Here is a 16,258-nt window from a genome sequence, read left to right on the forward strand (position 1 = left end):
AAGTAGTAAAGGAGTTTTGCTATTTGGGGAGCAAAATAACTGATGATGGTCGAAGTAGAGGGGATATAAAATGTAGACTGGCAATGGCAAGGAAAGCGTTTCTGAAGAAGAGAAATTTGTTAACATCGAGTATAGATTTAAGTGTCAGGAAGTCGTTTCTGAAAGTGTTTGTATGGAGCATAGCCATGTATGGAAGTGAAACATGGACGATAACTAGTTTGGACAAGAAGAGAATAGAAGCTTTCAAAATGTGGTGCTACAGAAGAATGCTGAAGATTAGATGGGTAGATCATATAACTAATGAGGAGGTATTGAATAGGATTGAGGAGAAGAGAAGTTTGTGGCACAACTTGACTAGAAGAAGGGATCGGTTGGTAGGACATGTTCTGAGGCATCAAGGGATCACCAATTTAGTATTGGACGGCAGAGTGGAGGGTAAAAATCATAGAGGGAGACCAAGAGATGAATACACTAAACAGATTCAGAAGGATGTAGGTTGCAGTAGGTACTGGGAGATGAAGAAGCTTGCACAGGATAGAGTAGCATGGAGAGCTGCATCAAACCAGTCTCAGGACTGAAGACAACAACAACAACAACTAGATGTGCATTCTGTTAGTAAAAGCATGAATGGCCTTTCAGACCATGATGCACTAATTTCAACACTAAAAGGGTTTTGTACTCAAACCAATGTCATATGTAATTACAAACTATGTAGGAAAGTTAATCCAACAGCAATAGAGTTCTGTAAACCTTGTCAAGGAACAATAGTGGCATGATGTTTATAGTGCCGATAACATAGATGATAAATACAGTGCTTTCCTTAACACATTTCTCATGCTCTTGGAGAGTTGCTTTCCATTAGAACGTTCTAAACAGGGTACTAGCAGTAATAGGCAGCCTGGGTGGCTGACTAGTGGGATAAGGATATCTTATAGAACAAAGCGGGAATTATATCAAAATGTCAGAAGTAGTCATAATCAAGCTACAGTAGCCCATGACAAACAGTATTGTAAGGTGCTTAAAAATGTTGTTAGGAAGGCAAGGAGTATGTGGTATGCAAATAGAACAGCTAATTGACAAGATACGATTAAAACCATGTGGTCAGGTGTGGAGGAAGTGTTTCATCAGCAGCACAGGGTCGATGATATAAAGGCAGTTTGCAGTAAAAATATTTCTTTTACTGATAAATCAGATGTATGTATAGTATTTAACAATCATTTTCTGAGCATTGCTGCTGAATTAAATAAAAATTTAGTTTCTACAGGGAATCATATAACTGTCTTGGCAAATGCTTTTCCGAGATTGTCAGAAATATTCCTCTGTGATACAGACAAGAGGGAGATGGAGTCAATAATTAAATCACTGAAGACTAAAGACTCCCATGGTTATGATGGAGTGTCTAGCAGAATATTAAAGTACTGTGCTGCACATATTAGCCCTGTATTTAGCCATATTTGTAATTTTTCCTTTATAATGGTCAGTTTCCTGAACGATTTAAGTACTCGGTAGTAATGCTGCTTTATAAAAAGGGAGAAAGGGATAATGTAGATAATTTTAGACCTATTTCAATGCCATCAGTGTTTGCAAAAGTTATTGGAAAGGCTGTTGTGTAAGGATAATTGATCATTGTATATCACACAATTTGCTATCAAATGTACAGTTCGGCTTTAGAAGTTGTTTAACAACTGAAAATGTTATATTCTCTTTTCTCTGTGAGGTACTGGATGGGCGAAACAAAGCATTTTGAATGCTTGGCATATTTTTTTTATTTAACTAAGGCATTTGATTGTGTTGATCACAAAATATTGCTCCAGAAGTTGGTCCATTATGGAATAGGGGGAGTGGCTCACAATTGGTTCACCTCTTACTTTAGCAACAGGCAGCAAAAGGTCATTGTTAACAATGTTGATAATGGTTGAGATGTGGAGTCTGAGTGGGGTACAGTCAAGTGGGGGGGGGGGGGGGGGGGAGGGAGGGAGTCTTGGGGCCACTCCTGTTCCTTATTTATATAAATGATATGCCCTCTAGTGTTATGGGCAACTCTAAAATATTTCTGTTTTTGCTGATGACACTGGCTTGGTAGTGAAGGATGTTGTGTGCAACATGGGCTCGGTTTCAAATATTGCAGTACATAACATAAGTTCATGGTTTGTAGAAAATAAACTAACGCTAAATCACAGTAAGACTCAGTTTTCACAGTTTCTAACATGCAACTCAACAAAACTTTTGTTTTAATTTCACAGAACGGGCATATGATTAGTGAAACTGAACAGTTAACATTTCTAGGTGTTCAGATAGATAGTAAGCTGTCGTGGAAAGCCCACGTTCAGGATCTTGTTCAAAGACTTGGTGAATACTGTCATTTTTACTATTCGAACAGTATTAGGAGTGAGTGATCGTTCAACATGAAAATTAGTCTACATTGCTTATTTTCATTTGCTTATGTGGTATGGTATATTTTGGGGAAACTCTTCCCATTCTAAAAGGATATTTTTTACTCAGAAATGGGCAGTTTGGGCAATAAGTGGTGTAAGTTCACGAACCTCTTGTTGACCCCCGTTCACGAGTCTGGGTATTTTGACACTGGCCTCTCAATATATATATTCCTTACTGTCATTTCTTGTTAACAATATTAGCTTATGCCCAAGAACAAGCAGCTTTCACTCAATTAATACTCAGCAGAAATCAAACTTGCATTTGGATCGGATTTCCTTAACTCTTGTGGAAAAAGATGTGCAGTATACTGCTGCGTCCATTTCCAATAAGCTACCACTCGAATTCAAAAATCTTAGCAGTAATCCATGCACTTCCAAATTGAAACTGAAGAGTTTCCTCTTGCTTCACTCCTTCTATTCTGTTGAGGAGTTCCTTGAAAAATTAAGCTGATTCTTATTGTATTGTTGATTGTGTTTACTTAAACTTATGGACTGACTTTTTTCAGGTCAATAACATTTAGTTTTATCTGTTATTATCTTTGTGTTGTAATTTCATGTACTGACGCGTTCCATGACCTCGGAGATATGCTCCTCAATTTGGTCCTACAGAACTTGACGTGTAAAAAAAATAAAAATAAAAAAAAGGTCATGTGTCCCTCCTAGATCATTCCACATTGGTGTCATCAGTCCTTTGTAACTTAAATTTCTTTGAATACTGGAACAAGTCGTGTGTGATGCTAGAATTTTGTATGTTACAAATATGAAGCTTGGTTCACATCATGACAAAGGGACAACCTCTATTAAAAAAAGTGAACATTAACAGGAGCTACATTCTGACAGGACGTATTAAGTTGAAAGCAGAAGTCACGACTAGCAACAAAAAAACATGTTTGTCCAAAATTTTAACTGTTTTCAAAAGAAAATAGACCTTTTGAGTGTTTTTGTGTTTGCCAAAGTATGGGAGGACAGGGCACAACTGCGAAACATCATGTGAAAGGTGTAGCATGGTAGTATGTGCATATTCCCAGAAAAATGTGTTAAGTGCTTAGGAGACCATTCTGCATGGAACTAAAAAAATTCCCAGTCTTCATAGAGGAGAGTAAAATATATATATATAAATAACACATGCCCCATGTTGGTATAAAGACGCGGGTCAACTCGACCTCACACTTTCAAAACAGCTTTTGCCGCAGCACTGAAATCTAATTCCTAGCTTTTGTATTATCACTGATGCAAAGTCTAATGTTTCAAGAATGACAAATATCTATCAGAACACACAAAATCTGCAAAGGTTGTATCCTTAGTGGCATCCAATTTGTCATTTCCCCCAAGAAAAAGTGAGAAAAATATGCAAATGTGATAGAAAGAAAGAGACACATCCTTTTCTACGCACGACATTCGACATTCCATGTTGATGATTCTGTACTTGATGTTGAAGCAATGATGACTGAACGTACCTTGCTTCAAGCTTCTTTCCCACTTGAGGTGGAGGAATGAAGGAGGGAGGGGGAGCGGAACAGAAATCTGTTAACTTTCTTCCTCATACATGTGAATATAAATGACTTCAGAACATGCAGAGCAGCTATACCTTCACTAAGAACTTCAGTGTGTCTCTAAATGACTCGGTTTAAACCTTCCCATGCATCTACACAATGGGGCTACAAACTTCACAGGGAAGGTCGTCCTGGTGGAGACAGGGTGAACGGTGCAGCCCGCCACTCTCGGTGAGAGCTAGCACAGGTGGCTTATCCACAAAATTACAGCACTTCAAACTCATGCTGCTACTGTCCTCTCTCATTACACATACCAATATGCTTCCCATACTCATTGCCAAATGATACAATTGACAGTGAGCTTGAGGAGATTCCTGTGAACACAGCGAGCTCTGAGGCTCTTGTAAAACATGCCCCAAGAATCAGGTAGTTGAAGCTGCCTGCTACCCTGAACAACATATTTCTTTTGATCACAGGGAAGATACAAATTCAGCTAAACACTATTCCTTGTTTTCAGCCACTGACTTCGCTTTATGCTCACCAACCACCACAAAAACAGTTTGATTGGAAATATTTAAAGACTTGCACAGCAGAGATGATTACTCAGACCAGCTGTTCTGCCAAAAAAGGGGAATATCTGAAAGCAAAAAACCAAAATGGATCTTTAATAGGCAAACTGGACTCCTTACAGCCAACAGACTGTATTTGACCAGCAAAACGTGCAATCTCCAGAACTGACTAGAATGTATAACCATCCATAGAGCCATCAAGGCATCCAAACACGTTAGAAGAGAACATGTCTCTCATGGAATGAGAGATGTCATTTTGCAAAAAGTGTTAGGCAGGCAGCCCTGATGGTTACATAGTAGGCCATCTACAGAATAACTGGAGAACCTAAAGAAGCCATGAATAAGTTCCAGAATACCATTATCCACTGCACCTTGTAATGGTCGCCTAGTCGTAGATATTGCTAGTTGCTATAATCGCACTATTTCACTCCCATTTACGCAGCTTGTTAGCACTTGATGTTAGGTTGGTGCCATTAAAATGCATTGTGTTGCGGTAATCGCTGCTACTTGCTGGATCGCTGCTGTCTCTCGATGCTGATGCTGGCTCTAAATCTGGTTGTCTATGGTTAAAAACATGAGGTCCCATGTTTTTTATGTGCTTTTGATGATAAAGAACGAGCGAAACCAACAAATATGTAAACTTCAAATATTTATTACTCTGGTGGCCATCTTAATTCCACTGTCCACCAAAGACCATGACACAACACAAAGTAGTACTTCCTTTACATGTTCTTTGCTTTGTTTATCCACCTCAAACAATAACACACAAACACACTTTACCAAAGTGACATTCCGACTGCCTCTCGACCCTTCTTGCTGCTTGTATTTATAACATTGTCAAAGAACTACTAAAAAGAGATATAGTTTATAAGTCACATGTACATCTGTTATCATAATTTGTGCAGAAAAGTTATTAATTTGCATCGAGTGACATAATTTAACATGTTATTAAAATGACAGACAGATTTGTTGACTTGACAGAATAATTCTTTGTTACAAAAAGGCCGTTTTTTAGAAGTTTGTCAATTGACTTCTCTAATTTGCATAAATAAGTAAATAACATGAATTATTAAGAATTACATTGGTTTTCGTCTAAAATAGGCTTGCCTACGTGAATACTGAGTGAAAACGCTCATAGTGAACAAATAGGTTTCACTTGGTGATTTTTATTTAAGGAGATCCAAAATACCTAAGTTGGCCACTATTTTTCGTACTTCATATTAATTATTTAAGACGAACTTAGTGTTTTTACATGATGACATTTGCTGTATCAGTGATCAAGTGATATAAACTTTTGTGTGGGTCAGTTACTCAGTATAATTTAATGGGTTGACTGTTTATGCAGACATGTTATGCAATCATTGTTAACATACACAATAACTTTTCTATAATCATAAATACTCAAACTGCTTGAATTTGGAGGGTATCGCATACTTCGGTAAAGTAAAGCCTTTAATATGTTCCGTTACAATCTCAACCATAGAAGTGTTGTTAGTCAGTAAGGATGATGTCATGCAAAAGTAGGGCTGTTCACTTGACAACCATACTCAAAAATGGGGTGCTCACTAAGGCACTGCAACAGATATCCCACTTAAGTGGCATGATACTTCCACAATATATCATTGAAGAATCAAAGCTCAAATTTTCGTGCAGATGGCAAATAAATGTGGAACAACAAACTCCATATTGACATTGTAAACATTCAGATATGCAACCAATCCCTCTTTGTGGGAACTTCATGCTACATTAGCTGCCTCTCAAACCTCCACATAAGGATAAGATTCATTGTAGCAGGCTGAAACAGCTATGTTTGGTATCCAAGAAAATCATCCTCCACTTTTTTTTTTTAATGTAATCTGAGGGACAACACAATGGATAAGTGAGAGAAACTGACATAACTGTCTTAGTTGGGGAAAAGATTGCTTACATCCAACAGTGCAGCCTCAGAAGGATCCTAGAGCACTTGGTTAATAATCATAGAATCAAAGTTTTTGAAAGAAAAACAAAAAGGCTATACTAGCCACTTAAAATGTAGATTTAGGAAGCATTGATCAGCTCTATACAATTAGTACTCCTGCAAGTGGATGTTCAAGATTCATTTCAGGGCACCTTCACTCATAGTATAACACTAGATATGGAGGCACTACATTGTACTTCAGTTGCATGAATGGTGCTTATGTGGTTGCCTGCCCTATTTAGAGGTGTCTTTTCTTAAAAACTGTCATTTTAGAAATGAATGGGAATAAGATTTGTCTTAAACTTGCCTACGGGCAACATTTTGTGCACAGTCAAAAGTCAAATGCAGCATTCCCTTTTGTGGGAAGACTTTTCATTTCTTGAATGCTCTAGTCTTTCATTTGCTACATAAGAAGCTAGAGGAATGGAGAAGGAACAGGGTTTTGCTTTTCAACCAAAAACTTTTCTTGGTAATTTTTGTTATATGGGCATTAGGCCATGCTCTTGGGGGTGTTACACCACAGCCTACAATGTCAATATGATAAAAATGACAAAGGATGCAAACATCAGCTGTGAATGTGTGCATTGTGTAATCAGTGTGTCCTGTTTTACTCATTATCCTATTTCAGACTTGACCATACGTATTAACAACACATTCTCAACTTTAAACAGTCATTGAGACTCCTCGGTCATAAAGTTAATAAGAACTTACATGATTGAATCACCTGAAGGTAAGGGTGTTCAGAAGTATATAAACAATAAGAACTGCAGAAACAAATTGTACCTCTTGCAATTTTTCTGGTGTTCCATTTGATTATATTCACCTTATGGCAGGAGTGTGTGTGTGTGTGTGTGTGTGTGTGTGTGTGTGTGTGTGTGTGTGTGTGTGTGTGTGTATAAATTTCAGTCTGGCACAATGCACATAAGATCAGACTGTGAATCCAAAGAGGTATTGGATTATATCAGCTTTTCAACCAAGTATTTTTGTTCTATTACTTCTTGCACCTTTCACCTCTGGCAGTGAACTGTATATGTGAAAAATGCCAAGCTGGACTCCATGTCAAAGGGTGCATTCCTCTGCAACTGGCTTAATCAATTTAAAAGTCAAATGAAGATGATGGCATAGCATTGCCAGTAGGATCAAACCTAATAAAACATGGTGTTGGCATCAACTGTCAGGTCAAGCCACTGCTTTACCAAATTTATTGAACAATACAGTCTCCCTTCCATAAACTACCAGTCCCAGGAGGGCTCCATGTGAGTGAGTGGAGCTTACAGCATCATCTCCGTACCCAATCTGCAGAGGCATGGAAGCAGTTTAGTCATTATGTGGCAGTTATGTACCATGGACCTTGCCGTTGGTGGGGAGGCTTGTGTGCCTCAGCGATACTGATGGCCGTACCGTAGGTGCAACCACAACGGAGGGTATCTGTTGAGAGGCCAAACAAATGTGTGGTTCCTGAACAGGGCAGCAGCCTTTCTAGTAGTTGCAGGGGCAACAGTCTCGATGATTGACTGACCTGGCCTTGCAACACTAACCAAAACGGCCTTGCTGTGCTGGTACTGCGAATGGCTGAAAGCAAGGGGAAACTACAGCCGTAATTTTTCCCGAGGGCACGCAGCTTTACTGTATGGTTTAATGATGATGGCGTCCTCTTGGGTAAAATATTATGGAGGTAAAATAGTCCCCCATTCAGATCTCCGGGCGGGGACTACTCAAGAGGACGTCGTTATCAGGAGAAAGAAAACTGGCGTTCTACGGATCGGAGCATGGAATATCAGATCCCTTAATCGGGCAGGTAGGTTAGAAAATTTAAAAAGGGAAATGGATAGGTTGAAGTTAGATATAGTGGGAATTAGTGAAGTTCGGTGGCAGGAGGAACAAGACTTCTGGTCAGGTGACTACAGGGTTATAAACACATAATGAAATAGGGGTAATGCAGGAGTAGGTTTAATAATGAATAGGAAAATAGGAATGTGGGTAAGCTACTACAAACAGCATAATGAACGCATTATTGTGGCCAAGATAGACACGAAGCCCATGCCTACTACAGTAGTACAAGTTTATATGCCAACTAGCTCTGCAGATGATGAAGAAATTGAAGAAATGTATGATGAAATAAAAAAATTATTCAGATAGTGAAGGGTGACGAAAATTTAAGTCATGGGTGACTGGAATTCGGTGGTAGGAAAAGGGAGAGAAGGAAACGTAGTAGGTGAATATGGATTGGGGCTAAGAAATGAAAGAGGAAGCCGCCTGGTAGAATTTTGCACAGAGCATAACTTAATCATAGCTTAAACATAGCACTTGGTTCAAGAATCATGAAAGAAGGTTGTATACGTGGAAGAACCCTGGAGATACTAAAAGGTATCAGATAGATTATATAATGGTAAGACAGAGATTTAGGAACCAGGTTTTAAATTTTAAGACATTTCCAGGGGCAGATGTGGACTCTGACCACAATCTATTGGTTATGAACTGTAGATTAAAACTGAAGAAACTGCAAAAAGGTGGGAATTTAAGGAGATGGGATCTGGATAAACTGACTAAACCAGAGGTTGTACAGAGTTTCAGGGAGAGCATAAGGGAACAATTGACAGGAATGGGGGAAAGAAATACAGTAGAAGAAGAATGGGTAGCTCTGAGGGATGAAGTAGTGAAGGCAGCAGAGGATCAAATAGGTAAAAAAATGAGGGCTAGTAGAAATCCTTGGGTGACAGAAGAAATATTGAATTTAATTGATGAAAGGAGAAAATATAAAAATGCAGTAAATGAAGCAGGCAAAAAGGAATACAAACGTCTCAATAGTGAGATCGACAGGAAGTGCAAAATGGCTGAGCAGGAATGCCTAGAGGACAAATGTAAGGATGTAGAGGCTTATCTCACTAGGGGTAAGATAGATACTGCCTACAGGAAAATTAAAGACCTTTGGAGAAAAGAGAACCACTTGTATGAATATCAAGAGCTCCGATGGAAATCCAGTTCTAAGCAAAGAAGGGAAAGCAGAAAGGTGAAAGGAGTATATAGAGGGTCTATACAAGGGTGACGTACTTGAGGACAATATTCTGGAAATGGAAGAGAATGTAGAAGAAGATGAAATGGGAGATATGATACTGCGTGAAGAGTTTGACAGAGCACTGAAAGACCCGAGTTGAAACAAGGCCCCGGGAGTAGACAACACTCCATTGGAACTACTGACGGCCTTGGGAGAGCAAGTCCTGACAAAACTCTATCATCTGGTAAGCAAGATGTATGAGACAGGCGAAATACCCTCAGACTTCAATAAGAATATAATAATTCCAATCCCAAAGAAAGCAGGTGTTGACACATATGAAAATTACCGAACTGTCAGTTTAATAAGTCACAGCTGCAAAATACTAATGCGTATTCTTTACAGACAAATGGAAAAACTGGTAGAAGCCGACCTCGGCGAAGATCAGTTTGGATTCTACAGAAATGTTGGAACACGTAAGGCGATATTGACCCTACGACTTATCTTAGAAGAAAGATTAAGGAAAGGCAAACCTACGTTTCTAGCATTTGTAGTCTTGGAGAAAGCTTTTGACAATGTTGACTGGAATACTCTCTTTCAAATTCTGAAGGTGGCAGGGGTAAAATACAGGGAGCGAAAGGCTATTTACAATTTGTGCAGAAACCAGATGGCAGTTATAAGAGTCGAGGGACATGAAAGGGAAGCAGTGGTGGGGAAGGGAGTGAGACAGGGTTGTAGCCTATCCCCGATGTTATTCAATCTGTATATTGAGCAAGCAGTAAAGGAAACAAAAGAAAAATTCGGAGTAGGTATTAAAATCCATGGAGAAGAAATAAAATCTTTGAGGTTCGCCGATGACTTTGTAATTCTGTCAGAGACAGCAAAGGACTTGGAAGAGCAGTTGAACGGAATGGACAGTGTCTTGAAGGGAGGATGTAAGATGAACATCAACAAAAGCGAAACGGGGATAATGGAATGTAGTCGAATTAAGTCGGGTGATGCTGAGGGAATTAGATTAGGAAATGAGACAATTAAAGTAGTAAAGGAGTTCTGCTATTTGGGGAGCAAAGTAACTGATGATGGTCAAAGTAGAGAGGATATAAAATGTAGACTGGCAATGGCAAGGAAAGCGTTTCTGAAGAAGAGAAATTTGTTAACATCGAGTATAGATCTGAGTGTCAGGAAGTCGTTTCTGAAAGTATTGGTATGGAGTGTAGCCTAGTATGGAAGTGAAAAATGGACGATAAAGAGTTTGGACAAGAAGAGAATAGAAGCTTTCAAAGTGTGGTGCTACAGAAGAATGCTGAAGATTAGATGGGTAGATCACATAATTAATGAGGAGGTATTTAATTGAATTAGGGAGAAGAGGAGTTTGTGGCACAAATTGACAAGAAGAAGGGACCGGTTGGTAGGACATGTTCTGAGGCATCAAGGGTTCACCAGTTTGGTTCTGGAGGGCAGCGTGGAGGGTAAAAATCGTAGAGGGAGACCAAGAGATGAATACACTAAGCAGATTCATAAGGATGTAGGTTGCAGTAAGTACTGGGAGATGAAGAAGCTTGCACAGGATAGAGTAGCATGGAGAGCTGCATCAAACCAGTCTCAGGACTGAAGACCACAACAACATACTTTTGGTGCAGTAGCTATGCAGTATATAAAATAAATAAAATAAAAAATATTATTTGAATATTAATTATTCTATCTGTATGATGGTGATTGTAATTGTAATTGATATTTGCTTATCTGGAACGTGGACGTTTAATTATTCGGTATCAGACGCTTGACAATGGCTTTTTCGTAAAGGCAATGTTACTCGTAGTTGACCGTGAAATAAAACTGAAATAATCGGACTTCGTAAATAAATCGTTTCCAAAGACTGCTGCGGTAGGTGCGGACTCATAATCTAAATCTCAATATTTCAATAATTTGCCAGCCATGCCAATACGTCGTACAGAGGTGATTGTCTACTAAACATAAATAAGTTACACAGTTAGTTAAATCAGATATATTCAATGAATAAGCCTACAGTTCATAATCCTACTTACTTTTATAAATATAAGTTCTTTACAGAATCGAGTGCCTAGTCTGGTTGCAACTCGCAGTATTCTTCTATAACATGAAATATGGTGGTGTGCCAGACAAAAGAATAAAATACGTGCTTCTCGCACCACTTCTACCAGAGCTCTCCCATTCCTTAATCAAACATAAGAGTAACGTAATTGTGCTTTTGTTTTATCAGCGACACAGCGCTGCAGTTGTGTGCCATAGGCTTTATTTATTTGTCACTGATTATTTATTTAATTAATATTTCGAGTTTCTGAGGAAACTCACGCTCGGCATGCAAATGTGCCTTTATATTGCCCCCTGAATTGCGAGGCGAAAGGACACACCTGCAGGCGAGCAATTCACCTAAAGGCACAAGAAAATCTAAGTTATCTACAACTATTTACATGACCTACATTATACACATTATACACATTATATACAAAATTTGAATGACGCGGGTGCGCCGTAAAAGTTCTTATGTTGGCAGATAGAGTGCGCGCATGCGCAGAAGCGTCTGTGTGACTCCGGCACTGCCGTTATATCGTACAGTTAGATCACGCGGCACAGTATTGCAGTTCATATTGTTCGTGTGCGGTATGTGTGTGTCATACTCGAATGTATATTGGTTCCTGAACTGTGCATTTTGACTGATATTTTCGTTACATTCAGACTGTGGTCGATCGGTGAATTGTCTCATGGGTGCAGTGACGGATTGTACTGCGTCACTGATCAGCTGTTTGTTATTAGTAATGTATTGCGCTACGGAGTCGTGCACAATTGTTGGTAAATATTCACGTAAGCATCTATAAAAATGTTTGTCTTTGTTCACTACCCAATCATGAAATTCTTTATTAATATTTTGAAAATGAGCTGTGGCATCAGATTGTAAGATGTCAGTCAGGTGTTGTTCAACATTGTCAAATTTATTCTGTACGTCAGTAATTCGTTTTTCAAGGTTGTCATGTACTGAAGGATATGTTTGAATTTGTTCAGTAAGAACTTCACACGTGACATTAAGGTTTTTTACTTGTGTCTGTAAAAGTGCTACGTCAGTTGTAGTCTTTTCTTGTCTCGTATTAAGCTGGGAAAATTTAGTACTGAGTTCAGTCATCTGTTTGGTCAGTGTGGCGTCTATAAGTTCCACACGTTTACATAAAGTGTCATTACCTGTCTTGAGTGCTATGAGGTCAGATTTAATTGCGTCATTTTGTGTCTGTAAGGTTGCCATGTTTTCGGCGTTCTGTTTCCTTATGTATGCCATATTTTCTGCGTTTTGTTTCATTAGCATTTGTAACATGTCGGCAATGTTTACTGTTTGCAAGGTCTGTGCCCCCGTCGCGTCATTAGACGTGACGTCATGCATCAACATGGGCTCTGACTGAGACTTTGAAATTTTTGTAGTGGACGGCCTATTGCCAAAATTTCCGTCAACACTTGCGTCAATGTTTGATAAATCGTCACTACCGGTTGCTGTCGTAAAGTCATTTTCTAACATTTGTCTCTCGTCCGAGTCGGATTGCATCTGAATAGTACGTCTTTGCTGTTCCATTTTTGCGTATTGATTTCTAGTTATTACCATGCCACACGTGATATATGTTTCAAGAAAATATTTGACACTGATTTTAAAATAAAATGCAGTTGAGCATGAATCGCTCGTAGCAACAATGGCTGTCTGTTAATTTAAAAATATAAACTGAATTTGAGATTATTGGTAATGGCTGCTGTCCATGTTACTACGTATCGTACAGAAGTCGGCCGTATTGTACACTCGTGTATTGGTATTGTTGCATACATTATTGTTTAAGGAAAAGTACTGAGAATGAAATTTATCTTTGAAAACTGTTATGCACGAAAGAAACACTACAGAATCTACTGAAAAGCTAATACACTGAATTATACGTCTGGTCAAGCCTGCTAATGCAAAGATGCTGCGTCTTACCTTATTTTGCTGGAAGTTTCATTGCGTCTTCCCGCAAAATTTTAGAATTGGAAAATATCTTCAGATTTTTTGTTATCTCTCATACATTCACGTCCAGGTCCAGGAAGTTGATTTTTCACATGAAACAAAGAGAACAATGTAACAAATGACAAAATAACAAGTCCGACACGCAGTCGCCAATATAAAATAAATAAAATAAAAAATATTATTTGAATATTAATTATTCTATCTGTATGATGGTGATTGTAATTGTAATTGATATTTGCTTATCTGGAACGTGGACGTTTAATTATTCGGTATCAGACGCTTGACAATGGCTTTTTCATAAAGGCAATGTTACTCGTAGTTGACCGTGAAATAAAACTGAAATAATCGGACTTCGTAAATAAATCGTTTCCAAAGACTGCTGCGGTAGGTGCGGACTCATAATCTAAATCTCAATATTTCAATAATTTGCCAGCCATGCCAATACGTCGTACAGAGGTGATTGTCTACTAAACATAAATAAGTTACACAGTTAGTTAAATCAGATATATTCAATGAATAAGCCTACAGTTCATAATCCTACTTACTTTTATAAATATAAGTTCTTTACAGAATCGAGTGCCTAGTCTGGTTGCAACTCGCAGTATTCTTCTATAACATGAAATATGGCGGTGTGCCAGACAAAAGAATAAAATACGTGCTTCTCGCACCACTTCTACCAGAGCTCTCCCATTCCTTAATCAAACATAAGAGTAACGTAATTGTGCTTTTGTTTTATCAGCGACACAGCGCTGCAGTTGTGTGCCATAGGCTTTATTTATTTGTCACTGATTATTTATTTAATTAATATTTCGAGTTTCCGAGGAAACTCACGCTCGGCATGCAAATGTGCCTTTATAAGTATCAGAGCAGTCTACAGTAAGCTGTAGTTATTAATGAGCACAACCACTTGGAACCCCGATGGAGTGGCATTTGACTGAATTGAGGTTGAGGGACATGAATGACTTGACACAGTTATTGCCCTTACAGCATTGTGACATGTACAGGGCTATTACAAATGACTGAAGCGATTTCATAAATTCACTGTAGCTCCATTCATTGACATATGGTCACGGCACACTACAGATACGTAGAAAAACTTGGTTTTGTTCGGCTGAAGCCGCACTTCAGGTTTCTGCCGCCAGAGCGCTCGAGAGCGCAGTGAGACAAAATGGCGACAGGAGCTGAGAAAGCGTATGTCGTGCTTGAAATGCACTCACATCAGTCAGTCATAACAGTGCAACGACACTTCAGGACGAAGTTCAACAAAGATCCACCAACTGCTAACTCCATTCGGTGATGGTATGCGCAGTTTAAAGCTTCTGGATGCCTCTGTAAGGGGAAATCAACGGGTCGGCCTGCAGTGAGCGAGAAAACGGTTGAACGCGTGCGGGCAAGTTTCACGCGTAGCCCGCGGAAGTCGACGAATAAAGCAAGCAGGGAGCTAAATGTACCACAGCCGACTGTTTGGAAAATCTTACGGAAAAGGCTAAAGCAGAAGCCTTACCGTTTACAATTGCTACAAGCCCTGACACCCGATGACAAAGTCAAACGCATTGAATTTTTGGCGCGGTTGCAACATCTCATGGAAGAGGATGCGTTCAGTGCGAAACTTGTTTTCAGTGATGAAGCAACATTTTTTCTTAATGGTGAAGTGAACAGACTCAATGTGCAAATCTGGGCAGTAGAGAATCCTCACGCATTCGTGCAGCAAATTCGCAATTCACTAAAAGTTAACGTATTTTGTGCAATCTCACGGTTTAAATTTTACGGCCCCTTTTTCTTCTGCAAAAAAACGTTACAGGACACGTGTATCTGGACATGCTGGAAAATTGGCTCATGCCACAACTGGAGACAGACAGCGCCGACTTAATCTTTCAACAGGATGGTGCTCCACCGCACTTCCATCATAATGTTCGGCATTTCTTAAACAAGAGACTGGAAAACCGATGGATCGGTCGTGGTGGAGATCATGATCAGCAATTCATGTCATGGCCTCCACGCTCTCCCGACTTAACCCCATGCGATTTCTTTCTGTGGGGTTATGTGAAAGATTCAGTGTTTAAACCTCCTCTACCAAGAAACGTGCCAGAACTGCGAGCTCGCATCAACGATGCTTTCAAACTCATTGATGGGGACATGCTGCGCCGAGTGTGGGAGGAACTTGATTATTGGCTTGATGTCTGCTGAATCACTAAAGGGGCACATATCGAACATTTGTGAATGCCTAAAAAAACTTTTTGAGTTTTTGTATGTGTGTGCAAAGCATTGTGAAAATATCTCAAATAATAAAGTTATTGTAGAGCTGTGAAATCGCTTCAATCATTTGTAATAACCCTGTATATGAATGCAAAGTATACCAGAAAACCAGGAATGAGCACACTTACTAGGTACAATGGTGTCTGGTGATTTAGGATTTAATGCTCTCACATGGCAATATAGAATCCACAATGGCTCCAGATGCTGTGGATAAGACTCTTAGCATTAAAATAACACCTCCCATTACTGGATCAGCATCCTCTGAAAGCCAGCAGTGGTCTGTGATGTGTCAAGGCTGTTGTTTTTCAGTCTGGAGCATCATGTGTATGTTCAGATTTCAGAGCAAGAAGTGAGCTAATCACTCTAACACACAATATCCCCGTATTGCAAGTACTTACTAACCAGCTTCACATTGTAGTTCTTTGTTACTTATCAGATTGACAGCATGTCCATAAGTACTACTAGAAAATTGAGCTTGCATAACATTGCAGTATGTCGTGCCTGTAGACTTATCTTTGGGTTATTAAGTGGAAAATGCAAAGAT

General features: G+C 39.2%; 1 protein-coding gene across 3 annotated transcripts in view; it reads left to right on the plus strand.

Annotated features, from left to right (window-relative positions):
* LOC126092949 (medium-chain acyl-CoA ligase ACSF2, mitochondrial-like) overlaps positions 1-16,258 on the plus strand; it is a 268,024-nt gene that overhangs the window by 192,402 nt on the left and 59,364 nt on the right. The window lies entirely within an intron of this gene.

The sequence above is a fragment of the Schistocerca cancellata genome, chromosome 7 (assembly GCF_023864275.1).
Source record: "Schistocerca cancellata isolate TAMUIC-IGC-003103 chromosome 7, iqSchCanc2.1, whole genome shotgun sequence".
NCBI lineage: Eukaryota > Metazoa > Arthropoda > Insecta > Orthoptera > Acrididae > Schistocerca > Schistocerca cancellata.